This window comes from Miscanthus floridulus, chromosome 15 (genome assembly GCF_019320115.1).
Source record: "Miscanthus floridulus cultivar M001 chromosome 15, ASM1932011v1, whole genome shotgun sequence".
Taxonomy (NCBI): domain Eukaryota; kingdom Viridiplantae; phylum Streptophyta; class Magnoliopsida; order Poales; family Poaceae; genus Miscanthus; species Miscanthus floridulus.
In genome coordinates this window covers 78,776,674-78,804,351 of record NC_089594.1, presented here as the reverse complement: position 1 = coordinate 78,804,351, position 27,678 = coordinate 78,776,674, and the positions used below count along the sequence as shown (strand labels likewise).

General features: G+C 44.7%; 1 long non-coding RNA gene and 1 pseudogene across 1 annotated transcript; both read right to left on the bottom strand.

The window, feature by feature from the left end:
* LOC136506486 (receptor-like serine/threonine-protein kinase SD1-7) lies at positions 1-27,647 on the bottom strand (annotated as a pseudogene).
* On the bottom strand, positions 1,406-1,828 carry LOC136508547 (uncharacterized). The gene is made up of 3 exons (XR_010772026.1): positions 1,770-1,828; positions 1,581-1,665; positions 1,406-1,498 (listed from the first exon to the last, which is right to left on the bottom strand). It is a non-coding gene; the product is annotated as an uncharacterized lncRNA (long non-coding RNA).
* Positions 27,648-27,678: the final 31 nt, after the last annotated feature.

The following is a 27,678-nucleotide window of genomic DNA, read 5'->3' as shown; positions in this document are numbered from 1 at the left end:
TCATACGTGGTGTTCTACCAGTAAATCTTCGCCATTTCGAACACAACTTTCTTCTGCTACATTAAGAATTTCAATTATATTTGACAAATTTGGCCTTTTCTCCTTCTCATGGTGCACACATTCCAAGGCTATGTTGATGCATTGTTTTACTTGTTGGGTATGTAGTTCCAGTGCTGTATACTTCGATGATCTTTCGAATCTATTCCTCCAATTACTGAGCACCTACACAATTGCATATATAATAAGTGAGCTAGAGCGATGGTACACATGCCGAAGATCCGTTAGTTCTTCTTATTACTTTCTCTTTGAAATGCTGGATTTCTATTTCGGTGCTTAGGCGATAGTCTGGATAGTCGTCCTTGCAGCCTTTGAGTATCTCTATAATTATGACACCCAAACTGAATATATCTGCTTTCTTTGAGATTACGCCCCCATCTATGTATTCTTGTGCCATGTATCCCCTGCAGTAGACATCAAGAGTTTGAGATGGTGCAAGCATAATTGAGACCATTAATATATTACTAAGAAAGCAAACGGTATTTGTTGTGGGGTGTAGCTTACCTGCACTGCTGTAAAAAGCATTTTTAGGGGCGGCTGGTAACCCTTTGTAGGGACGGTTTGGCCTGCCGCCCCTACCGAACCGTCTCTACAAATCATGCATTTGTAGGGCGGTTCCCAGGTCGTCCCTACAAATCGATTTATAGGGGCGGTTGGTGATTGATCCGCCCCTACAAATCGATTTGTAGGGGCGGCTGGTATTACGAACCGCCCCTACAAATCGATTTGTAGGGGCGGCTGTAGTGCCAGCTGCCTCTATAATACCTGTTTGTAGGGGCGGTTCAATCTAGAACCGCCTCTACAGTACGTTTTCCTGCAAAAAAAAATTCAAATTACAACTCAAATTCGACCAGAACTGTTTGTGTCCGCGTATTCCATCCAGCGTTCGCGTTGCCGAACGTCCCGCGACCAACGTTCCGAACCGCGTTCGCGTTGCCGAACGCCCCGCGACCAACATTCCGAATGCGACTACCAGCACAATAGTATTATATAAACTACAATTACAAGTCCAATTCGTAAGGATATATACAATCCATCATTTAATATACAAATTCCATAAACATTGTTATCAACGTCCTAGAGCTAGCCTTTCAGTCTCACGAAGGTGTTGGTACTGAGGATTTCTACCTAAGTCAGACTCTCGGTCATGGTAGGAGCCTTTGACGTGTACAATCTGGTCCAATATGAAGTTGCAAAGGTCGCCGATGAGCTCTAAGAGTTGTTCATCCTTGTATGGGTCTTTTTTCATTCCTTTCTCTTTTCTCCACTACAAGAGAACAAGTTTTGGTTTAGTATTTCATACCATATACGAAGTTTTTATACTACTGATAAAGAGGTTCAAACTTACCCTTAAGGGGTGTCTCCTGTAGGCACTGGTGTTACTCATCATAGAACATATATAGTATCCACAATATACACTCCCTGGCCTCTGCTTGGGGCACTGTGTGTTTTGCATATGAAAATGTTAGGTAATGCTTTTGAGAGCCATGTAACGGAGTACTGAAGAAGTAAGTTACACTTACCGCACATAGTGTTTTTATAGCCAGCTTTTCCTTCCTCGCTGGATCATGCCTTCCGTGATGATGAGTGACATAGAACCTAAATGCCCTGTTCGAATTATTTTAGCAAATACAACTTGTTAGTATCCATAAGTGAACGTTACAAGTATGTATACAAACATATAAGCTAATGAGGATTGTCGATATGTATACGTCTTGAGAATCGATATGAAGTCTTTGTATGTCGCCGGGTCCTTATCTATTGAATCAAAGACCCATGCCATGCTCCTCCCGACATCGACGGCTATACAAATCCAGTGGTTGCTGCATGGATTTAATCATAGAACTAGATAAGCTCTTTTGCATCGAATAAAATATATCGAACAAAGCTTTAAGTATATAGTTGAACTTACTCAAAGTTGTATGGTAGCCATATAGTAGAGTGTTGTTGTAGATTTTTTAAAGCCAGAGCAATGTATGCCGTAACCTTAAGGGACTCTTCCTTTAGTTTCGCCGTACAGATGCGCTCTTTCTCCCGAAGAGTCTTTGCAGCAGCTAGCTCTTTGGCATCCACTGTCCACTGTTTAGGGTAATTAAAATTTAGTTGGGCTATAGCTTGAGGGTCTACATACCCGGCTTTCAGACTTGGCATTTGTTTGACAATGTGCACTTGTATTCTACAAATCACGGCGTTGGTTAGTTACAACAAAATTCAAAGATTACATTCATATCATATCGGGAGGACAAGGACTTACAAGCACCACGTGCGAATTAGATTCATCTCCATTTCTCCCAGGTGAAAGCATGTGTGCATGTCATTGAAGTCAAAGACAATTTTCCCGGCTGGGCTTCCAAATGTGTCGATGGGGAAGCATGCTTGTACGAGATCTATGCTCGTTGGGAGAACACGCAAGTACCAATCATGGAACCTTCTCATTCCAAGTGGTAGGCGCCGGATGTCCCGGTTTGGTATAAAGGGCTTGCCTCTTTCATATGTTTTTGGGCAATCCTTTGACCATTTGATGTCATCAACATTTGGATACTGCTTTGTAATTTGGTGGAGTTTGCTAGTTACGGCCTCCTCAGAACCCCGTTCTGGGACTTGTTTAACTTGGTTCTCAGGCTTGAACTGGTCATGTGAATACCACTTGGACACCGACAAGACGTCTTTCACCGGAACATAAACTGGCCTTATGTTGATTGGAATCTTCTTTTGAAGTTCCCATTTAGGCACGTCCTCGTCTTCTTGTGCATCACCTTCTTCAGGAGGCACTCGTTGTTCATGTATCGGTTGTGCTTGTTGAGAAGACTGTGGCATCTCATCATGCACTTGCTTGGTACAAGTTGGAGAAGGTTGTGGCATCTCATTAGGCACATGCTCGCTAGGAGGCAGGGAAGAATGTGGCATCTCAGGTACGTGGTGGTCACGAGACGGTGAAAATATCTCCCCAACCTCAATAACTCGCTCTAAATTTGGGAGAGGGGGAGGCGGCGAAGAAGCAGTCAATATAATGTCCCATTTGTGCCAGAGGATGAACTGCCCAATAACGTCTCCGAGTAACACCAGCCCCTCGGGAGTTGCATAGTCTATCCTCCACTGCATGAACTCGGGCTTCACGGTATGCACCTCGACCCTAGTGTAGTCCAGCGGTATCTTATTATTGTGGTGTAAGCCACCGGGAGGATGTGCCACACCCGTTGCCACCTCCATCACAGTGTTCTGTCGGCCGCTTAGAAACACCAAGGTGCAACTAGTTGGTTCCCGTATGCGATCGACGGGGGTTGAGGCTGTAGTGGAACCTTGGCTGCTAGGAACTTTCGGAGGGCTGCCAACTAATGCCAGTTCTCCCGGCGGCGTCACTAATATCCGTGGCTCCGTAGACAGTCCTTGCTTCTCCAACGCCTTCGCAACTAGAGCCTTCACTTGGAGCTCAAGACTAGTCTCCCGATCTTGGCCATGTGCCTGTCCTCTTCGAATCCTTGCTTCCAGGTCGTTCTTTTCCCTAGCCCCCTGGTGCGGTCTATGTGCTCCTTGTTTCCCAAGCCAAGGCTAAGCTCGTCCCTCTCTCTGGAAGGATTGAAGGAGCCCTTCTCCTTGTCTTTAGCATATTTCAGTATCCTTGATACCGCCTCTTGGGTCTCCGGCTTATCAAACTTAAGATTACTGTCGGATGATTCTGTACTCCTCGCATATATCTAGTTCCTTGAGTGTACCTTCAGATTCGTCACATCAATATTCCCAGCAGCTGCGGCCTCTTCGTCCATCTTCCTAAACTGCTCTTCCTTGGCATAGTAGCCACCGGGGCCTAGATGATGGTGGTGTTTGTTCCTCTTCGCCAGCTCGGTGTTACGGGCACTGAGCTCCAATGCCTCCGGTGAAGTCTTCTGAGCCACGAGCTCCTCCCATTGACTAGGAGTTATTTTGTCGAACTCTTTGAAGGGAGTTAACCCCTTTTGGATATACTTCGTGTTGAGCTCCGACCTCCAACGTCGGAATACCTCTCCCATCATCCTGAAAGCATTTTTTTACCAGTTCGTGCTTACCATCCAGAAATCTAAATTGACCCTCAGGTGCCTATCCCATAGTTCATTCTTTTTGTTCTCTGGTACCTCTTTTCAGTTAGGGATTGCTGGGTTCAATTTATCTCTTACTAGGGCCCCGATCGCATTATGGAATTGTCCTCTTAATTCCTTTGGCTCAAGGACCTCCCCTGCTGGCCCGACCTCCGTTATCACATATCATGCCTTATCTGGATATAGATTTCCTTTTCTATCCCCTCGTTTCCTCTTAGGCTTGGTAGTCGTGGTTGTGTCTTCAGGTCGTGGAGCAGAGGCATCGTGATCTGTCTCTGTGGCTGTTGCCTCTGCTCTCCTTTCCTCTACTCCGTCTTGTCTAGCGAGATGTCGCGGACGTCGACGTCGTCTTTTTCGAGTTTCAGGAGGGACCTGTATATATGACAGGTCAAAGTGTTAGCAGAGGTAACACAGCCAAAGCTTTAGCAAAATTTACAAGCTAAGGCTTTTTCCCTACCTCCTCATTCGGGTCAAAGTCCTTATCCAAATCTTCCTCTGTTGGCCTCCTTCTGGCTTCACGTGGGAAAGGATCCTCGGGACTTACATATCCCTCTTCTGAGTCATCATCAGCATCATCCTCTTCTTCTTCGCCTTCAGCAGCCTCTCCTTCGGGGCCTTCCTCCTCGTCACACTGCTCCTGAGTAAGCATCACTTCTAGATCATTTTGTACCTCCTTATTGAACTGTTCCTGAGTAAGCTGGTCCTCTAGTGCTTGCTCCTCAAGGGTTGGCTGCTCATCATGCTCGGGGCATCGGGCTGCACTGTCTGGTGTCCACGACATTATTTCGCGCTTTGTTCTAATAGATGCAAGAAAGTGTGCTTTAGGTACGCGAGAAGGTATAAGAAATCAAAAAGGTCTATAAACCAAAGTAGTCCTATAAAACAACAATATATAAAAAAACGAGAAGTAGCAGTGGTAGAGGCCTCAGAAACATGTCAAACATCATCTGATCTTGAACTTGGAGCATCAAGGCATTATAACAGAGAAGAGAGGAGAAGATAATGTAGGGGCGGCTGCTAATGATGCCAAGTTCCTCACAAGTTCTTAATCATCAGCTCATATTCCATATAATGTATGGACTTGGATGATTTCATCATCGGAAAAACAAAGGAGAGGAGAGGAGAGGGAAGATTTGGCAAAAAAAAGCAGGTGCTGCTTCCAAAACATAGAGGATAGGAAAGGTGGCAACAAATAGAGGAGAGGGGAGATTTGGCAAAAAAAAAGCAGGTGCTGCTTCCCAGAAAAAGCAACATGACAATGTAAGAACATCATATGCTTAATATCTTCCGAACCTGATAAGTAGATCGGACAATCAGAAGTAGTAGACAGTAGTAGTAGGGAAGTAGTAGAAGTAGCAAAAAAAGCAACAGCTGCTTAGGAGAGGAGAGGAGTAGAGTGGAGTAGAGGAGAGTAGTAGTAGAAGAGGAGTACAGAGAAGGCAGCAAGTACAAAGAAGATTAGTAGCCACCGGCCACAATAATATAAACAAACAAGTGCAAGGCTGCAAGCATACAAATGACAATGTAAGAAGAATAATATAAATGCAAGGATTATTTCTACTCAGCAGATATTTATTCCCAAAAAATAAAACTGGATGAATCGAAGTCCCACTAATTAAACAAACAAGTGCAAGGCTGCAAGCATACAATGAAAGAACAGCTAGGATTAATGAGCTAATGAGCTGTTGCAAATGGCAGGAAACGAGTACCAACAGTTCATAGATGGGAAATAATACTATTAAGAATGTATAGAAACATCATTGCAAAGTGCCTTAGGTCTCAATTAATAACCCAAGTTCTCATCAAAGCTACTAATCAGTCCACAGATACCATTAGGAAATAGTGCTAATTAGACAGGGAGGATGCACTGAGGGGGTGTATTGTGTGCCCCTAATTGGAACCCACAGTAAAACGAGAAGAGGAAATGCCACTCAATACTCAAACGCACAAATAACCTCCAGATCATGAAGACTTGCACTCATCGTCCTAACTAGAACTCTGGAATACAATAGTTACAGAAACTAACAACACCAAAAATCTGCCATCTGTTAGAACACCAAAAATACTCATGTTGGATCCCTATATTATAGGGAAAGCGTTTCATTCTTGCTGGTGATCACCGTCAGCTTGCACCAGTAGTATTATCAAGAGAGGCTATGGAAGGTGGGCTAGGAATGTCTTTGTTAGAGAGGGCTTCATCACTACATGATGGACTGCTCACTACGACATTAACAACACAATACAGAATGCATGAATCTATAGCTAGTTGGGCATCAAAGGAGATGTATGATGGATTGCTCCAATCATTCCCATCTGTTGCTTCTCGACTTCTTGTCGATTATCCATTTGTCAAGGTACCAATGTTCTATCCATATATTTCTATAAAGCTAAAAGAATTTACCAAGGTGTAGCTTGCCACTTTCAGTCGACAAAAAATCTATGAAGCATGTTTATCCTGTCAAGACTGCACTGTTCGCATTTGGAGCATCAAAACAGGGGAGCTACTATCTGCACAGAGCATGGCAGACACTCTCATCACGGCATTTTGTTGGCCCGAAAGCAGCCATGACTTGTGCAGTTCTTCGCTGTTTGATCTAAACCACAACTGGGGAGCTTGGTTGGGATCACGTGCTGGGCTGTTTTATATGCATGGTACTTGAGTGATCCGATTCTGGACTAGTACTACTACACTACTAACTTGGAGCCGTGGAGGCTGGAGCAAATGGTGGCTGTATTCTGAAAGAACGCGAGACCACTGAACATACTGGGTTTGCTGGAGCTCTGGACTGAATGAAGAACGTCATCTTTGGAAGTCAGACATTACCTAGGATATGCAGTCTCGATAGGAATTAGGCATGTTACTCTTAGTGATAGATGGATAACCAGATGTTCTCATTCTTATAGTTTTTGCAATTCGCAGCCTGCTTATGTTACTGGCACAATACAACATCCTTTTCGCTTGGGATTTACTTTTCACTTGTTCATCTTATTTCTAGGTTCAGACATTGGTGCTGGTCTACTCGATTTGGAAACAAGGGGATTATCGTGGCTATGTCGATCTAAAAGTGACGTTCTTTCCCTGAAATTTGTGCACTCGGTAATAGCGCCTTTGCCCAAGGTAAAAACGACATGACCTAAAAAACTCAACTCAACAACGGCAAGGAGGATTGAAACTTATCTGTTGTAATCATGTAATGTGCCAGATTTGAAATTTGAGAGTGTCTGCCATGTACGTTGCCAAGATTTGAGCATGTGATTAGCTAGCATGACTTGAGCTCTAATTAAGCTCGCCTAGGACTCAACTTACGAGTGATGCCAAGTATTAAAACAAGCTAACTTTTAAGCTACAAAATAGTATACTCTCAACTAAGCAGGTAGCAGCAGATCGAGACACAAAGCTGAAAGAAAAAAAGGAAGAGGCGGTGGCATTGGTCGGGTGCTCACCGGGACATGGCAGTCGTGGGCGCTGCGCTTCGGGTCGGTGGCGGAGAAGACGGTGTAGACGAGCACGAAGGTGCCGATGATCTCTGCGCTGAGCCCCGTCCTGCGGGAGTACCCCGACGCGAGCGAGTTGGCGCCGCCGCCGTACCTGTCGAAGTAGGCGCTCTGGAACGCCTTGATGAGCCCCATGCCGCAGATGGCGCCGAGGCACTGGGGCAGTGCGGGGAAGCGGCCGGCCGGTGGGGGCCAACCACCGGGGAGCGGGCGGGCGTCGGCGGTGGGGTTAGAAACCCTAGGGCGGGGAGGAGCAGGCGCACGGGTGTGGGGAAGGAGCAGGCGCGCGGGGGCGGAGATGGGGCGCGCGGGTGAGGCGAAGCGGCCGGCCGGCGGGGGCCAACCACTGGGGAGCGGGCGGGCGTCGGCGGCGGGGTCAGAAACCCTAGGGCGGGGAGGAGCAGGCGCATAGGTGCGGGGAAGGAGCAGGCGCACGGGGCGGAGATGGGGCGCGCGGGTGACGGGAAGGGGCGCGGGCCGGCGTCGGCGGGGCAGCCTGACGGAGTCGGGGGAGAAGAGAGCGCCCAAATGAAGACAACACCCGTGCGCCCTCGTATATATAGACAGGATGATTTGTAGGGGCGATTTTTGATCCAGCCGCCCCTAAAAATGCATTTGTAGGGGCGGTTCCTGATCCAGCCGCCCCTACAAATGCATTTGTAGGGGCAGTTCCTGATCCAACCGCCCTTAGAAATATATTTTTATTTTTTTAAATTGTTAATTCTGTATTATAAAAACAATTGTGTATATATAAAACAATTGTGACTAAAATAAAAGTAATATAAAAACAATTGTAGTCAAAACAATATAGAAAATAAAAGAACAAAAAATATAAATTTGAATTTTAAAACTTCGACTACAATTTTATGACTTTAAATTAAATGAAATGAAAATGTTGTAAACATAAAAGTTGTATAACTCATCGACATGTACAACTTTTATTTTGGTCATCTTGTCATGTGACTTTGTTTGAACGATTCAAATTTTGAAATTCAAATAATTTCAACTTGAAACAATATTTTGAAAGAGTAAATGATTTCAGATGAAAAACTCATGAATACCAATGTTGTACAACTCATCAATATGTACAACTTTTATTTTGATCATATTTTCATTTGACCAAATTTGAACCGTTGTAATTTTGAATTTCACTAAATGACAACTTCAAACAAGATTTTGAAACCTTAAATGATTTCAACAATAAAAGTCGTGAACATAAAAGTTGTTGAACTCCTCACTGTCTACAACTTTTATTTTGATCACTTCTTCATGTGACAATTCAAATTTTAAATTTCAGAAAATGACAGCTTCAAACCTGATTTTCAAACACTAAATGATTTCAGTGGTAAAGGTGATGAATATAAGAGTTGTATAACTCATCAAGATCTCATACTTTTATTTTGGTCATTTCTTCATTTCATAAAGTGTTAAGTGATTTCATAAAGTTTTAGTAGTAATAGAGTAGATGTTCAAATAGAGTCATCTGGATGTTGCAAAGGGTTGTCTCACATGCATAAAATGTAGTCTCACACACATACAAAAATATGTAGTCTTACACACGTACATAAATATATAGTCTCATATGCATGCATAAATGAAGTCTTACAAACACACACTTACACAAACACTCCACGTTCAACAACTAGCTAGCCCGCTGTAATGACTTTTCCCTTGACACCTTTTCGTTCCCATGGCATTATATCTTTGGGGAGGTTCTTTTCCACAACACTGATCTTCTTAGGAAAGTCTGTGAATAGCGGCATCTCATTGTAGTTATTGTAAGCTTCAACATCGTCCACGCCATCAACTCCAATAATGTGCTGTTTCCCGGAGGCAACCACGTGTTTTGTCTTCTTCTTTGGGGGGAGGTTACTTTGTGGGTCAGACATATAGAAAACTTGTGCGACACGTGAAGTGAGCACCCAAGGGTCATCTTGGTAGCCTAGATTCTCGAGGTCCAGGACTCTCAATCCGATCTCGTTCAGTTGGTGTTGTTTGATCCAGCGGCATTAAAACAGGGCCACCGTTATATCCCTTCCATAGTCAAGTTCCCATATCTCTTCAATGATGCCAAAGTATTGGATCTTTCGCCCTAATCCATCGAGAGCCTCTATTCGAACGCCGCTGTTTTGGTTCACATATTTACTATCCTTTGCGTGGGTATAGTACGTATACCCATTGATGTCATAAGCATTCCAAGATGTCACTTGTCTCGATGGCCCCTCCGCCAACCTACTGATGGTAATAGAGTCTATGGTTTCTCCAGGCGGTATGTTTTGGTCCTTCAACCATGTAGTTAGTCATTTCTTGTGTTGTTTCATGACCCAATCATCCGAACGACCATTTCTCTCTGCCATAATGATAGCCAAGTGTTCATCAATATACGGTTGCATCAGTTGTGTACTCTGCAAGACACTGTAATGCGCCTGACTCACCTCTTTGTAATCATGGTCGATGAACACTTTTCTACCACTGGTGCCCTTCCCAGCCAGCCTACCCTTGTGACGAGAATCGGGTTTACCAATCCCTTTCTGTACTTTTAGGTACTCTTGACAGCACTCGACGACTTTTTCAGTACTGTAACCCTCTATCATGGAGCCCTCTGGGTATGCTCGATTATGCACGTATCGACTTAGAACTGACATGAACCGCTCATAGGACCACATTTCATGCAAGTAGCAAGGGCCAAGCGCCTGTATTTGATGAACCATGTGAATCATGAGATGTGGCATTATATAAAAAAAAGTAGGAGGTAAACACATCTCCAGTTGGTTTTATGTCTCCACCACAAATTCATGTAGGTCACTCAGCTCTTCCTTGCCAATCGTCTTCTATGAGATCTTCGAAAAGAAGTAGCACATGCGGGTGATGGCCATTTTCAAGAACTCTGGCTTTATAGCCCTAATTGCAATAGGTAGAAATATTGTCAGCATCACATGGCAATCGTGAGCCTTGTAGTGTGTTATTGACAAGTCCTTCATCGACACTAGCTTCTTCACATTTGCTGAAAACCCAGTCGGGACTTTGATCCCTCTCAGGAAAGTGCATATAGCTCTCTTCTCGTCTAGTGTTAGGTTGAAGCACGCCGCAGGCAGAGTGTATTTTCCATTAGCCTCAGGTACCGGGTGAAGCTGTGGCATCATGTTTAGCTGCACCATATCTTTCCATGCTTTCAGACCATCCTTTGACTTGCCTATGTCCATCAAGGTAGCAATGAGACTCTCAAAGACATTCTTCTGCACGTGCATAGCATCAATGGTATTAGGACCTCCAAGTCTGGCCAATAAGGCAGATACTGAAAAAAGATCGATTGTTTCTTGAAAGGTATGCCTTCGACAGGAGGTGTGCTTCTATCTCTGTTCATCCCATCCGGATTCTTCTTTCCATAGATGACGTGTATGTTTTTCACCATTCTGTACACGTGTTCTCCATTATGACGTCTCTCCGGAGGGGGTTCAATCTCTGGGGCGTTGTCATAAAATCTAAAGAACAATTTGCTGCGGTACTTGTGACTTATCTTTAAGAAGCGTCGGTTTCTTAGGTAAACTATCTTCTTGGATGCATCCAGGTACACCCATGTAGTACCATCCAAGCAAACCAAGCATCCCGTCTTCCCTTTGATCTGTCCAGACAAAGCAAACAACGCGGGGTAATCATTGGTAGTAACAAATATTATTGCTCTACATATGAAGTCCTCCTTTCGGAATGCATCGTACATCTGCTCCCCATGCCTCCATAGCCTCTCCATTTCTTGCATCAAGGGCTCGAGGAATACGTCTATATCAATGCCTGGTTGTTTAGGGCCAAAAATAAGAATAGTGAGGAGAAGGTACTTTCTCTTTTGACACAGCCATGTTGGGATGTTGTACATGGTCAAGATCACTAGCCATGTGCTGTGGTCGCTCATCCTCTCATTGAAGGGATTCATTCCATCGGTGCTCAAGCCAAACCGTACATTCCTTGGGTCATCGCTGAATTCTTTGTGCTTCTCATCAATCCTTTGCCACTGACTACAATCAGCTGGGTGTGCAATCTTATCATCATCCACCTTGCGCTCATCATCCCACCATGTCATGAGTGCGGATTCTTTAGGGTTTACGAAGATACGTCTCAAGCGGTCGGTCACTGGTAGGTACCACATTACCAGGGCAGGAATTCTTCTCTGCTTTGCATTGTTGCCTAATGGAGTGTCCTCTGGGGGCTGAGATTCTTGTACCACCTTTTTGGTACCCTTCTTATTCCTTTTTTTCCCCGTGGAGGCTTCGTCTCCACCATAAAGGTCATTGTTTTTGTACCGGCTGGCCCCACACCGGGGACATTTATCCAGTGACTTGAACGTTTCGCCACAAAAAAATATACAATGGTTGGGGCATGCATGGATTTTTTCAACCCCCATTGTCAATGGACTTATGACCTTCTTCGCTTGGTATGTGTTGGTGGGAACTGAGTTTAGTTGTGGCAGCACCCATGACAGGAGATGCAATAGATCATTGAACCTACAGTCTGACCAGCCATACTTAGCCTTCAGGATGAGCAGCTCAAGCACAAAACGTAGCAATGTCCAATTTATCGGACAACCCTTTTCAACACCATACACAGTCTCCTTCGATGCTTTTGTCACCCTTTCCAAATTTTCTAGACCTTTCGGGCTATTTAGTAAAATCTCTGGTCCAAGGGCTCGAATCATGTCCTCCAAATCATCTTCATCCCCGACACGTGCTCCACCATCATTATTGGCACCACCTTCGTCGTTACTATCCCAACCACTAGCATCACCACCTTGTTCATTGCCAAACTCGAAATCCATTCGTGCATCAGGCTCTGCTGAATATTGGGACATGGATTCTATGGTTTCGTCGTCGTATTCCCCCTCATCCTCGTCGTTAACAATAACCGTTTCACCATGATGAATCCACACTGTGTAGTCCTCAACAAATCCTCGCATAATCAAATGTGATCTAATGATAGTCACATCTGTCCATGCCATACGGTTCTTGCAATCTTTACATGGGCAAATAATTGTATCCTTATTCTCTTTCAATGTCGTTGCATGCTTCTTTGCGGCTTCAATAAATTTATCCACCTTTTCACGGAAACCTGCCTTGAACCTTAACGAACCATACATCCAAGAGTTCCTTTACTCCATCTTTTACAACAACAACAAAACAAACATTAAAGGAGTACTTATTCAGATATATATAAAAATGAAACAAATTAATAATTACTTGAGAATAATTGTATATACTTCAGATATATATGAATATAAATCTAATATAATTACATGAAGCATACAAACACACCATGGTAAAAGAAAATTAATTAACGGCCTATTTATCCATAAATAATTAAAATACATATTTATTGATTACAATAAATAATTTCAAAGACAACAATTAGCAAGAATTATACTTTACCCAATATCTTTCATACAAACCCTAGTCCAATTTCATCAAACATAAATTTACAAAAACAAAATTAATAAAAAAACCAAACCCTAGATCTAGATCCACATGCACATGAAACATCCATAAAACTAACTAATTGTAACACCCAAAATTTTTCATTCTTTAAGATAAGTAAATTTGATTTAATTATGTTATTAAGTGTGCATTCAATTGTAGGAAATTAATAATTTTTGGGGAATTAAAAATCAATTATAAGTTTTGAAACTTTTGATGCATACATGCTGCTGCACTATTTACTCATGTGATGATTGTTTTTGAATTAGAGTTCAAATGAAATCAAAAATTATTTGAAAATGCTTTTGGGAAAATTTGTTTGGAAAATAAAAAGTGAAAATGATCATCTCCCCCTTCCTTGTTTTCGGCCCGCAGGCCATTTCCCTGGCAACCGCGGCTCGTTCGCCCTTCCCCCTCCCCTTTTCGCGCTCGGCCCAGCAGCCGCGCCCAGCCCGGCACCGCAGCCCAGCCGCGCGCCTCGGCATCGCCAGCCCAGCAACCGCTCGGCCCAGCAGCCGCGCTAGGCAACCGCCCCCCCGTGCCCTGCCGCTGATGCCTGGCCCCACCTGTCGGCGCCGCCCCCAACCTCCCGCTCACCCCGCGTCGGTCCAGTCGCGAGGCCGCAACCGTCGCCCCACGAACGGCGTCGTGGGAGCGCCCCCTCCTCGAGCCTCGGCCACTTCAAATAGCAGCCCGACCCCCCCGCGCGCAACCGGCTGCCCCCGCTCTCGTTTTTGCGCTTGCCGAGCACCGAGGAAGGCCGCAACCGTCGCCCCGTGGTCTCCGAGATCCGTCGACCGCCCCTTCGCGCGGACAGCCTCCTCCGAGCCGCCTCCGTCTCCATTTTCCCCTTGGTGAGCTTTGCCGTCCTCCCCTCTATCTCCCGGTATCTCTTTTTCTCGTTTTTCTTGGCTTCCCGAGCCTTGGCCGCAAGCTCCGCGGGCCATGGTCGCCGGCCATGGCGGCCACCGCGCTTGCCGCCGTTCCCGGCCGCCAAAACGGCATGGCCGCGACCCCCTTCCTCCCCCGCGTCTCCCGGTTCACTCGGTTTTCCATTTGGTGAGCCGTAGGCCCCTAACCGCGCGCTCCGGCGAGTCCATTGCCGTCGGCCATGGCGCCTGGCCGCCGGTGACCCTGTTCCGGCCGGCCGTTCCCCCCAGGCCGATCCTAGCCGCCCATCGCGAGATCAACGGCTAGGATTAGAAGATACCCCTTCGCGGGTGGTTTTTCAAAAGAGTCCCTGGACTTTTCTAAGTCCTAACCCGCAGACCAAAGTGTATTTCCCGAATGCGCAATCCCGTTTGGAAAGCGTAAACTCCACGGCTTAAGTCAAAAATACGTTTTTAGTATTTACAGAAATGCCATTTGAACTGTTTCGCTTATAAAATTGTCGTTTTAGCTCCGAATTGATCCATTCAAATCGCGTTAGCTTCGTAATTTCATAAGCTACATGTTGGAGCCACTGTTAGTCAAGTTTGGAACTTTTTAATTTCATGATTAGATTTAATTAAATATATGGCTACAGGAAAACCCGTTTAAATCATAACTTTCGCATTTTAGCTCCGTTTTTCGTGAACTTCGCGTTGACGTGATCGTAGCGAGACGTAGATTAGTTTTACAAACATTTTATCTTGATTTCAATACTGTTGGTGTACTGTTCTAATGATAGGAATGTTTGCTTTGCATGAATGCTTTTGGAATGTTGTATGTTGCTGTGTTGGTCGCGTTCAGACGGTGAGGAAAACGTTGGAGACCAAGAACTCTTCAACGACCAGTAGGACCAGCATGAGTTTGTGAACCAAGGCAAGTATAACATGGGCCTTCCTTGATGTCCTATTTCACTTTAATCAATTACTCATTTGCATGTGTCTAATTTTGATACCCGTAAGGACATCCTAGAGATTGTTTATCCTGTTCCTTGTCTCCTATGGGTCAAATGCATATGGGTAGATTGCTAGTGCTCTAACTGAACTTGACATACACGTTGATGAATGATACTATGGAACAAAGTGAGTAACATGATTTATAACAACTATTCCATAGGGCGAAAGTGCAAATGACCTTTGTTCATATTGCTCTCGGCCCTCCATAAGGACTTATCTGTCGGCAAAAGCTGGGACTGACAGTGCAACCGGGAGAGTCATATGGCTCTGACTTTAGCTCAGTAATAGGATCTTTCCTAACTAGTTAGAGGTTACCTTTTTGGCGCAAATGGGGCTTGCCACTTTGGGTATAGGGTTGCCTCTGTTCCTATGAGTATAGCCGCGATGGATTTGTGCCATAGGAAAGGGGGGTCCCTACATCTGTCTGCCAAGGAAACCTAGCGGCCCTAACTTGTTAGGGAAACCTATGAAATGGCTTCATAGTGTACCCTGCCCGCTCACCTTGGTAGTGACATGGGAGTAATTAACCCGGGCATATGGGGATCATGACTCGCGGTGAATGTGCACCACCTCTGCAGAGGGTAACAAACTGTTATAATAGCCGTGCTCACGGTTACGAGCGGCCCGGAAAACTCACAGAATAACTGTTTAATTGTTGATGATCATTTAAAGTTGTTCAACGATGATATATGGTACACCTGACCCTGATATTTGTTCTTATGGGAATTAAATGGGAGCTTAAGCATAACTAGATAATAATTGAGAATAAAAGTTTGACCTATTAAAAATGCTAACTGCAGTAAACCAGAGTCTACCCTTTTTGAGCTTCATAACCCCATGTTAGCTTGCTAAGTACGGAATGTACTTACACTTGTTTATTTTCTTTACTTGGATAAAAATCCCGGATGGGTAACAGATGACAACGGGTATGAGGATTTCCCGAAGGATTATTAGGCTTGTGGTCAACCAGTTGACTTTCCCTGTGATGACGGCCACGAGAGTTTTATTATCTTTTTATTATTCCGCTGTGATGTAAAAGACTAAGTTTTATTATAACTCTGATGTATGAGACACCATGATGATACTTTATGTAATTTGTCAGCTTGTGTGTGTGATTGTTTCCTGGGCACACACGAGTTTTGTGTATTCAATTTTATCCTTAAAATTGGGTGTGACAAATTGGTATCAGAGCCGCGTTGACTGTAGGACGCAAGCCTAGTTAGAAAATGGTCGTTTAGCATCTTTGCTCCTCTGGTTTCTTGCTTACTGACTTATTCTTGTTATTTTATTAAAACATTTATGCTTTTCATATCTTAATCTATTATTTAAAATTGTTGATTCTAATTTCATCTCACTTTAAATCTATAGATGTCTCATAATCCGAAGACTGCTCGACTCAGCACCGCCGGATATCGTGCCATGTTTACCCCGTGTGCCCCACCGGCGGAGAGGGAGATTGTGATCATCTCCGACGACGAGGAGATGGCTACACCGACACCTACACCTACTCCTACACCAGTCGCCGTGCCCGTCTATCCTGTGGTAGCTACACCTGAGGAGTCGACGGCTACTTCCCCTACACCTGCACCCTCCCCAGCTGCCCCCGTGGAGGACGAGGAGATTAGCTGGAAGTGCAAGTACTACTTCAAGCCAGCTCCAGAGACAGCCTACTACCACACTCTCCTCACCCACGTGCTGGACGACTACTTCCCCGACTTGCACGCCTCCATCAGCTACCACTGCGCCGAGTACAAGCATCCACTAGAGGCTACCTTCTAGAAGGTAGAGCTGGTGGTCACCGCATGGAATGATATCATTAATGGACATGAGGTGGAGACTATCCACAGTGCCCCTGCCAGGAGAGCCCATGCTTTGGATGGCATGGAGGATGCAGCATAGAATGCCTACATCCACTACCATGGTCGTCGCTTTGAGGCCATGAGGGAGGATCGCTTCAGGTTCCTTCCTCGAAATGATCATGAGAGTGTTTGGCAGGTTTTGGCTCCACCAGAGAATGACCCAACTCTGGAGGCAACGGTGCAGCATGTCCACTCTATGCAGGGAGTGGATGATGAAGTCAAAGGAGAACTGCGTGCATCTCAGAGGGCGCAGAGACGTCTTCAGAAACAAGTGGATGAACTTCGAGCACAACTGGGACAGCCTTCCATCTACAAGAAGAAGCACCATTCCTTCACCATGATTGACACCGCTCCATAGGTGTTAGGTGCCTTGATCTAGATTACCACGTCGATAGATTCGTGTTCTTAATTAGTCTTGTTGGTCTTGTGAACTTGGTTGATTAGATGTTTGATTTGTGAACTTGGTTGATTTGGTATTTTGCTTGATTGCTGGGAGTTTGTGGGCATGTCCACAACTTCCTTAGATTGGAACTTTAGTTTAGAATGAAATCTTAATGCAGATGTTTCGTTTTATCTTATCTCTGCTGTGCTGATTTCTGGAGCAGCCTGTGTTCTTTATCTAGTAACTCGAAATCTGGGATGATAAAAATTCTGAAATTTTTGTGGAGATAACTAGACCTCTGTATCTTTCAAGTGTCTTTGGAATCACATCAATAGCTGTTCAGGTTTGGGAGATCTAGCTGACACAAGTTGATGTTCCTGCGCTGTCTGGAACTCAGAACAGTTTCGGTTTAGCTCTATTTTTGACTATGTGCGAGTTCGAATCTGTAAAAGTGGTCTAAATGAAAGTTGTAGATGATGTCCTAAGCTTTCTAACGAATCTTGGTGCACCTCTGTTGGGTCTCTAAAACTCGAGTTATAACAGTTTTACTGAACTGCTGAATTTGAACCTTGTCCAGAAAATTCTCAGCATTGTTTCTTATCTTTTGTAAGCTCTCTATAATTGAGAAAAATTCCTAAATTTTGCACATTTGTTGGAAAACAGATGGCCGCAAGAGGAGGAAGAGGCAGAGGCCGTGGTCGTGGGTGTGATGCTCTTATAAATCCACCATCGCCACCTGTGACCATGGAACAGATATTGGGAATGCAAGCACAACTGATGCAAGCTATGATGCAGCGCTTGGACAATGAACCTGCAAGAGGGCCACCGCCTGTCCAGGTTAGAGATAAGCGTGGAGAGTTTATGAAAGGTCGTCCACCAGTGTTCACCCATGCCACAGACCCTATGGAGGCCGATGATTGGTTGCGTGCTGTGGAGAAACAACTGAACATAGCACAATGCAACGACCTTGAGAAGGTATTGTACGCTTCCGGGCAACTCCAAGGAGCTGCTCAGGATTGGAGGGAATCATTCCAGTTTGGACGTCCCAACAATGCTCCTGCTATCACTTGGCAGGAATTCAAAGACAATTTCCGGTCATACCATATTCCTGATGGACTAGTGGAACTGAAGCAGGAAGAATTCAGATCTCTCAAGCAAGGATCAATGACTGTGGCGGAGTATCGGGACAAGTTCGCACAACTATCACGCTACGCTCCTAATGATGTAGCGGATGACAAGGATAAGCAACGCCGTTTCCTCAAGGGACTCTATGATGGACTGCAGCTCCAGCTGATGTCTAATACTTATCCTAACTTTTAGTCTTTGGTGAATCGCGCAATCGTGATTGATGATAAGCGCAAGGAGATGGAAGCTAAGAAGAGAAGGCTCCAAGGGCAAGCTTCTGGAAGCAACACTTGCCCACATGCTTATCCCCAGCAAGGTTTCCAGCAGAGGAATCAAGGACCAACTCACCAGGGAAACCGTGGTCAGTATCCTCAGCGGAACCAGTTCTAGCAATGCCCTCAGTATCAGCAACAGTTTGGAAATCAACGTCCCCCGCAACAGACTAGTAATCCTGCAACACGCCAGGGAGTGCCTAACAATGCTCCTGTGAAGAGTGGTGCACCCAACAATCCCAATGCCTGTTACCGATGTGGAGAAGTAGGGCACTATGCTCATCAGTGTCCCAAGAAGCAGAACCAACAAGCACCTCAGAACCAGACCAACAATCAGAAGTTCAACGCCCGACCACCTCTCACAGCGAAGGTGAACTATGTGTCATCTGATGCAGCTCAGGAGACGCCTGAGGTCATGTTGGGTACGTTCAGCGTCAACTCTGTTTCTGCTACCGTACTTTTTGATTCTGGTGCTTCGCATTCTTTTATCTCCCAAGCTTTTGTTAGAATGTATAGCATACCTTTGTGTGCCATGAAAAACCCTATACTAGTGAATTCCCTGGGAGGTAGTATGCCCGCTTCTTATTGGAGCCCCTCAACTAGCATTTCCTTAAGGGGGTAGACTTCAAGGTGAAGCCTATTGTGTTGAGAACAGCGGGAATCGATCTTATCCTGGGTATGGATTGGATGAAACAACACCAGGCAGTGATTCAGTGTCAGGAGAAATCTGTGGTTGTGACATCACTCAATGGGGATAGAATCTGTGTAGAAGTGGTAGTGCAAGCTCAGCCTACAGCCTCAGTGAATCAGCTAGATGGTGAAGTCAATGAACAAGATCGTGTCGTGGAGGAATTCCTGGATGTCTTCCCCGATGACTTGCCATGTATGCCACCTGACCGAGACATTGAATTCATTATTGAATTATTACCTGGAACTGCACCAATAGCTAAACGTCCATATAGAATGGGAGTTAATGAATTAGAAGAGCTTAAGAAACAACTAAAAGAGTTGCAAGAAAAATGTTTCATACGCCCCAGTTCTTCCCTGTGGGGGGCACCTATGATCTTTGTGGATAAGAAGGATGGTAGTCAACGGATGTGTGTGGATTACCGCTCACTTAATGAGGTTACCATCAAGAATAAATACCCTTTGCCTAGGATAGATGATTTGTTTGATCAGTTGAGAGGAGCTCATGTGTTCTCCAAGATTGATCTCCGATCTGGTTATCATCAGCTTAAGATTCGGAACTCGGATATACCCAAGACAGCATTCACTACACGGTATGGATTATATGAGTACACCGTTATGTCTTTTGGATTGACCAATGCACCTGCATACTTCATGTATCTGATGAATAAGGTGTTCATGGAGTTTCTGGATAAATTTGTGGTAGTATTCATAGATGACATACTAATATTCTCCAAGACTAAAGAAGAACATGCGGAACACATAAGGATGGTCTTGCAAAAGCTTAGAGAACATAAGTTGTATGCTAAGCGGAGCAAGTGTGAGTTTTGGTTAAAGGAAGTCTCTTTTCTGGGTCATGTTGTCTCCAATGGTGGAATAGCAGTGGATCCAGGCAAAGTGCAAGATGTACTGAATTGGAAACCACCAACAACTGTAAGTGAGATCCGTAGCTTTTTGGGATTAGCTGGTTATTATTGAAGGTTCATTGAAGGTTTTTCCAAGCTAGCCAAGCCCATGACAGCTCTGTTGGAAAAGAGTGCTAAGTATGTATGGTCGGATAAATGCCAGGTAAACTTTGAAGAGTTAAAGAAGAGATTGACTACAGCTCCAGTATTAATTTTGCCCGACTTAAGCAAGAACTTCTCTATATATTGTGATGCATCCCGTTTGGGTCTTGGTTGTGTGCTTATGCAAGAAGGAAGGGTGGTTGCATATGCATCTAGACAACTAAGGAAGCATGAGTTGAATTATCCTACTCATGACTTGGAATTGGCAGCTGTGGTTCATGCTTTAAAGATTTGGAGACATTATCTGATTGGACATAAGAGTGATATCTATACTGATCATAAGAGTTTGAAATATATCTTCACCCAATTAGATCTGAATCTAAGACAACGTCGTTGGTTGGAATTGATCAAAGACTATGATTTGGAAGTGCATTATCACCTGGGAAAGGCAAACGTCGTAGCTGATGCACTTAGCAGAAAGAGCTATGCCAATGGACTTCAGATAACATCTATGTCAGCAGAGTTGTGTGCTGAAATGGAGTATCTCAACTTAAGCCTGGTCACTAATGCAATGGAATTAGTGATAGAGCCTACATTGGAGCAGGAGATATGCAAAGGACAATTGGAGGATGAAAAACTTAAGGAGATAGCAGAGAATGTAGTGCTTGGAAAGGCACCCGGATTCAGAATGGATGAGAATGGAACTCTTTGGTTTGGAAAAAGGATATGTGTACCTGAAGTGAAAGCTATTCGTGATGCAATTCTGCAAGAGGCCCATGAGTCTGCTTATTCTATACATCCCGAAAGTACCAAGATGTACTTGGATCTCAAAGAAAAGTATTGGTGGTATGGTTTGAAGAGAGATGTGGCAGAATATGTGGCTTTGTGTGACACTTGTCAAAGAGTGAAAGCTGAGCATCAAAGACCTACAGGGTTACTACAACCAATGAAGATTCCTGAATGGAAATTGGAAGAAGTTGGTATGGATTTTATTGTAGGACTGCCCCGCACTCAAAGAGGTTATGATTCGATATGGGTAATAGTGGATCGACTCACCAAGGTTGCTCACTTTTTACCAGTCAAGACTACCTATAATGGTGCAAGATTAGCAGAGTTGTACATGGAAAGAATAGTGTGCTTACATGGTGTTCCCAAGAAAATTGTGTCGGATAGAGGCACTCAGTTTACATCGCAATTCTGGCATAAAGTACATAGATCTTTGGGGACAAAGTTGAATTTCAGTTCTGCTTATCACCCGCAAACTGATGGACAGACTGAAAGGATCAACCAGATTTTGGAAGGTATGTTGAGAGCCTGTGCACTTCAGTATGGTGACAGTTGGGATAAGAGTCTGCCTTACGCAGAGTTCTCATACAACAACAGTTATCAAAAGAGCCTCAAGATGGCACCTTTCGAGGCGTTGTATGGACGTAAGTGTAGAATGCCTTTGTTCTGGAATCAGACTGGAGAAACTCAAGTGTTTGGTCCCGATGTCCTTAGAGACGCGGAAGAACAAGTGAGAATGATTAGAGACAATTTGAGAGTAGCTCAGTCTCGACAGAAGAGTTACGCTGATACCCGCAGAAGAGAGCTGACTTTCGAGATTGGTGATTATGTGTACTTGAAAGTATCACCAATGAGAAGTGTGAGAAGATTCAATATGAGGGGAAAGTTAGCACCAAGGTATATAGGACCTTGTAAGATCCTAGAGAGACGTGGAGAAGTAGCTTATCAGTTGGAACTGCCTGAGAGTTTGTCCGGTGTGCACGACGTGTTCCATGTTTCCCAGTTGAAAAAGTGTCTGAGGGTACCTGAAGAACAAATTCCTTTGGAAGAACTTGTTGTCAAGGAAGATCTTACTTATAAAGAGTATCCGATAAAGATTTTGGAAACTGCCGAACGAGTTACGAGAAGCCGAACAGTAAAGATGTGCAAGGTGCAGTGGAATCGTTATACAGAGGATGAGGCTACTTGGGAAAGAGAAGATGATCTGAGAAAGACTTATCCCCAACTATTTGAGTAAGCAATCACCCGAATCTCGAGGACGAGATTCATCTTAAGGGGGGTAGAATTGTAACACCCAAAATTTTTCATTCTTTAAGATAAGTAAATTTGATTTAATTATGTTATTAAGTGTGCATTCAATTGTAGGAAATTAATAATTTTTGGGGAATTAAAAATCAATTATAAGTTTTGAAACTTTTGATGCATACATGCTGCTGCACTATTTACTCATGTGATGATTGTTTTTGAATTAGAGTTCAAATGAAATCAAAAATTATTTGAAAATGCTTTTGGGAAAATTTGTTTGGAAAATAAAAAGTGAAAATGATCATCTCCCCCTTCCTTGTTTTCGGCCCGCAGGCCATTTCCCTGGCAACCGCGGCCCGTTCGCCCTTCCCCCTCCCCTTTTCGCGCTCGGCCCAGCAGCCGCGCCCAGCCCGGCACCGTAGCCCAGCCGCGCGCCTCGGCGTCGCCAGCCCAGCAACCGCTCGGCCCAGCAGCCGCGCCAGGCAACCGCCCCCCCCCGTGCCCTGCCGCTGACGCCTGGCCCCACCTGTCGGCGCCGCCCCCAACCTCCTGCTCACCCCGCGCCGGTCCAGTCGCGAGGCCGCAACCGTCGCCCCACGAACGGCGTCGTGGGAGCGCCCCCTCCTCGAGCCTCGACCGCTTCAAATAGCAGCGCCCCCCCCCCCCCCGCGCAACCGGCTGCCCCCGCTCTCGTTTTTGCGCTTGCCGAGCACCGAGGAAGGCCGCAACCATCGCCCCGTGGTCTCCGAGATCCGTCGACCGCCCCTCCGCGCGGACAGCCTCCTCCGAGCCGCCTCCGTCTCCATTTTCCCCTTGGTGAGCTTCGCCGTCCTCCCCTCTATCTCCCGGTATCTCTTTTTCTCGTTTTTCTTGGCTTCCCGAGCCTTGGCCGCAAGCTCCGCGGGCCATGGTCGCCGGCCATGGCGGCCACCGCGCTTGCCGCCGTTCCCGGCCGCCAAAACGGCATGGCCGCGACCCCCTTCCTCCCCCGCGTCTCCCGGTTCACTCGGTTGTCCATTTGGTGAGCCGTAGGCCCCTAACTGCGCGCTCCGGCGAGTCCATTGCCGCCGGCCATGGCGCCTGGCCGCCGGTGACCCTGTTCCGGCCGACCGTTCCCCCCAGGCCGATCCTAGCCGCCCATCGCGAGATCAACGGCCAGGATTAGAAGATACCCCTTCGCGGGTGGTTTTTCAAAAGAGTCCCTGGATTTTTCTAAGTCCTAACCCGCAGACCAAAGCGTATTTCCTGAATGCGCAATCCCGTTTGGAAAGCGTAAACTCCACGGCTTAAGTCAAAAATATGTTTTCAGTATTTACAGAAATGCCATTTGAACTGTTTCGCTTATAAAATTGTCGTTTTAGCTCCGAATTGATCCATTCAAATCGTGTTAGCTTCGTAATTTCATAAGCTACATGTTGGAGCCACTGTTAGTCAAGTTTGGAACTTTTTAATTTCATGATTAGATTTAATTAAATATATGGCTACAGAAAAACCCGTTTAAATCATAACTTTCGCATTTTAGCTCCGTTTTTCGTGAACTTCGCGTTGACGTGATCGTAGCGAGACGTAGATTAGTTTTACAAACATTTTATCTTGATTTCAATACTGTTGGTGTACTATTCTAATGATAGGAATGTTTGCTTTGCATGAATGCTTTTGGAATGTTGTATGTTGCTGTGTTGGTCGCGTTCAGACGGTGAGGAAAATGTTGGAGACCAAGAACTCTTCGACGACCAGCAGGACCAGCACGAGTTTGTGAACCAAGGCAAGTATAACATGGGCCTTCCTTGATGTCCTATTTCACTTTAATCAATTACTCATTTGCATGTGTCTAATTTTGATACCCGTAAGGACATCCTAGTGATTGTTTATCATGTTCCTTGTCTCCTATGGGTCAAATGCATATGGGTAGATTGCTAGTGCTCTAACTAAACTTGACATACACGTTGATGAATGATACTATGGAACAAAGTGAGTAACATGATTTATAACAACTGTTCCATAGGGTGAAAGTGCAAATGACCTTTGTTCATATTGCTCCCGGCCCTCCATAAGGACTTATCTGTCGGCAAAAGCTAGGACTGACAGTGCAACCGGGAGAGTCATATGGCTCTAACTTTAGCTCAGTAATAGGATCTTTCCTAACTAGTTAGAGGTTACCTTTTTGGCGCAAATGGGGCTTGCCACTTTGGGTATAGGGCTGCCTCTGTTCCTATGAGTATAGCCGCGATGGATTTGTGCCATAGGAAAGGGGGGTCCCTACATCTGCCTGCCAAGGAAACCTAGCGGCCCTAACTTATTAGGGAAACCTATGAAATGGCTTCATAGTGTACCCTGCCCGCTCACCTTGGTAGTGATATGGGAGTAATTAACCCGGGCATATGGGGATCACGACTCACGGTGAATGTGCACCACCTCTGTAGAGGGTAACAAACTGTTATAACAGCCGTGCTCACAGTTACGAGCGGCCCGGAAAACTCACAGAATAACTGTTTAATTGTTGATGATCATTTAAAGTTGTTCAACGATGATATATGGTACACCTGACCCTGATATTTGTTCTTATGGGAATTAAATGGGAGCTTAAGCATAACTTGATAATAATTGAGAATAAAAGTTTGACCTATTAAAAATGCTAACTGCAGTAAACCAGAGTCTACCCTTTTTGAGCTTCATAACCCCATGTTAGCTTGCTAAGTACGGAATGTATTTACACTTGTTTATTTTCTTTACTTGGATAAAAATCCCGGATGGGTAACAGATGACAACGGGTATGAGGATTTCCTGGAGGATTATTAGGCTTGTGGTCAACCAGTTGACTTTCCCTGTGATGACGGCCATGAGAGTTTTATTATCTTTTTATTATTCCGCTGTGATGTAAAAGACTAAGTTTTATTATAACTCTGATGTATGAGACACCATGATGATACTTTATGTAATTTGTCAGCTTGTGTGTGTGATTGTTTCCTGGGCACACACGAGTTTTGTGCATTCAATTTTATCCTTAAAATTAGGTGTGACAAATTGGTATCAGAGCCGTGTTGACTGTAGGACGCAAGCCTAGTTAGAAAATGGTCGTTTTAGCATCTTTGCTCCTCTGGTTTCTTGCTTACTGACTTATTCTTGTTATTTTATTAAAACATTTATGCTTTTCATACCTTAATCTATTATTTAAAATTGTTGATTCTAATTTCATCTCACTTTAAATCTATAGATGTCTCATAATCCGAAGACTACTCGACTCAGCACCGCCGGATATCATGCCATGTTTACCCCGCGTGCCCCACCGGCGGAGAGGGAGATTGTGATCATCTCCGACGACGAGGAGATGGCTACACCGACGCCTACACCTACTCCTACACCAGTCGCCGTGCCCGTCTATCCTGTGGTAGCTACACCTGAGGAGTCGACGGCTACTTCTCCTACACCTGCACCCTCCCCAGCTGCCCCCGTGGAGGACGAGGAGATTGGCTGGAAGTGCAAGTACTACTTCAAGCCAGCTCCAGAGACAGCCTACTACCACACTCTCCTCACCCACGTGCTGGGCGACTACTTCCCCGACTTGCACGCCTCCATCAGCTACCACTGCGCCGAGTACAAGCACCCACTGGAGGCTACCTTCTGGAAGGTAGAGCTGGTGGTCACCGCATGGAATGATATCATTAATGGACATGAGGTGGAGACTATCCACAGTGCCCCTGCCAGGAGAGCCCATGCTTTGGATGGCATGGAGGATGCAGCATAGAATGCCTACATCCACTACCATGGTCGTCGCTTTGAGGTCATGAGGGAGGATCGCTTCAGGTTCCTTCCTCGAAATGATCATGAAAGTGTTTGGCAGGTTTTGGCTCCACCAGAGAATGACCCAACTCTGGAGGCAACGGTGCAGCATGTCCACGCTATGCAGGGAGTGGATGATGAAGTCAAAGGAGAACTGCGTGCATCTCAGAGGGCGCAGAGACGTCTTCAGAAACAAGTGGATGAACTTCGAGCACAACTGGCTCCATCACCAGCCGCCCCTACAAAAAAATCGAACCGTTGCTAAAAATCGTCTTTTACGTAGTGCTGGTTCCGGGGGGATTTGCAGTATTAGTGACAGTCTGCGATTTTTGTTCACCCAACAACCTTGCCAAATCAAAATCCGCAATTTTTGGCATCATAGTAGCATCCATTAATATATTTTGAGGTTTAAGATCCAGATGAATAATATTACACCCATGAAGGAAATCCAAACCGTGGCAAATTTCCTTAATCCAAACCGGAAGATTCATCTGTAGATATACTTTTTCTTGACATAATTAATCTTGTCATCCATGCTTAATAAGAAGAGCAATGAAACACATTTTGTGTGGTTGAGTAGCAGTAATAGTAATATCTAGTTTCTAGCTCGTCCAAAAACAAAGTTATTCTAGTTAGATAGTCAATTTAAGTTTGACCAAATTTATAAAGAAGACTATCAACATTTATAACACCAAATAGAGATACTATCAAGATATATTTCATGATGGATCTTATTTAGTACTATAAATATTGAGGCAATATATTTATTTATTTAAGATGTTTATTGTATACTATACTTGTTTAAATCTAAGATATTTTGACTCAAGGTGTGTTCTAACAATTTAAACTTGAGAAAATGAGAAAAAAATAGGGAGATGATAAATGTATGTCCGTCATCCCGTGTTTCTTAAACGTACCTGAAAGATGCTTATTAAGGCCTCCATTACACATATACTCTGAAGCAGAGAATTCTTGTCTGTTCGTAAGCAATAACACGTTTCCCGTTCTCTTGCTTCTTTATCACCCCCTTTGATTCAGCACAGCCTAGAAGCTGTATTACATTTGGGTGTTTGATAAGAGAAGTGGCCACTTTCTGGAACTGTTCATCACCATTCACTACATCACTACTATCATGAAACTTCTTCACAGCAATAAATGAATCGCCCGGGCGGAGAAGTCCCTTCATAGAATAGTTGTGATGTTGATCCGTTCATTAGTTACGGCTGCCAACATTTATTTGTAAGTTGGAGCGAAAAAGAATTCATCATAGGTACCTTGTAAACCACTCCGTACCCACCCCTCCCGAGTTCTTGCTCATTGCTAAAACAATTTGTTATCGATCTCAAAAAGTTTAGGGGCAGAGAAATTGGTTCTTCTGCGGTCGGATCCAGAAGCTTGTTCTCCATATCCAATATCTCACGGCTGTCCATTCCTATTTACGCGGAACCTGCTTTAGAGGAAAATTATATGTTAAATACTTGTGCTAAACGGAGATTGGTAGGGTATTCCGATTAATGATATGAGCGGCCTTTCATAAAAAAAAGATATTAAGTGGCCCCCAGGCTCCC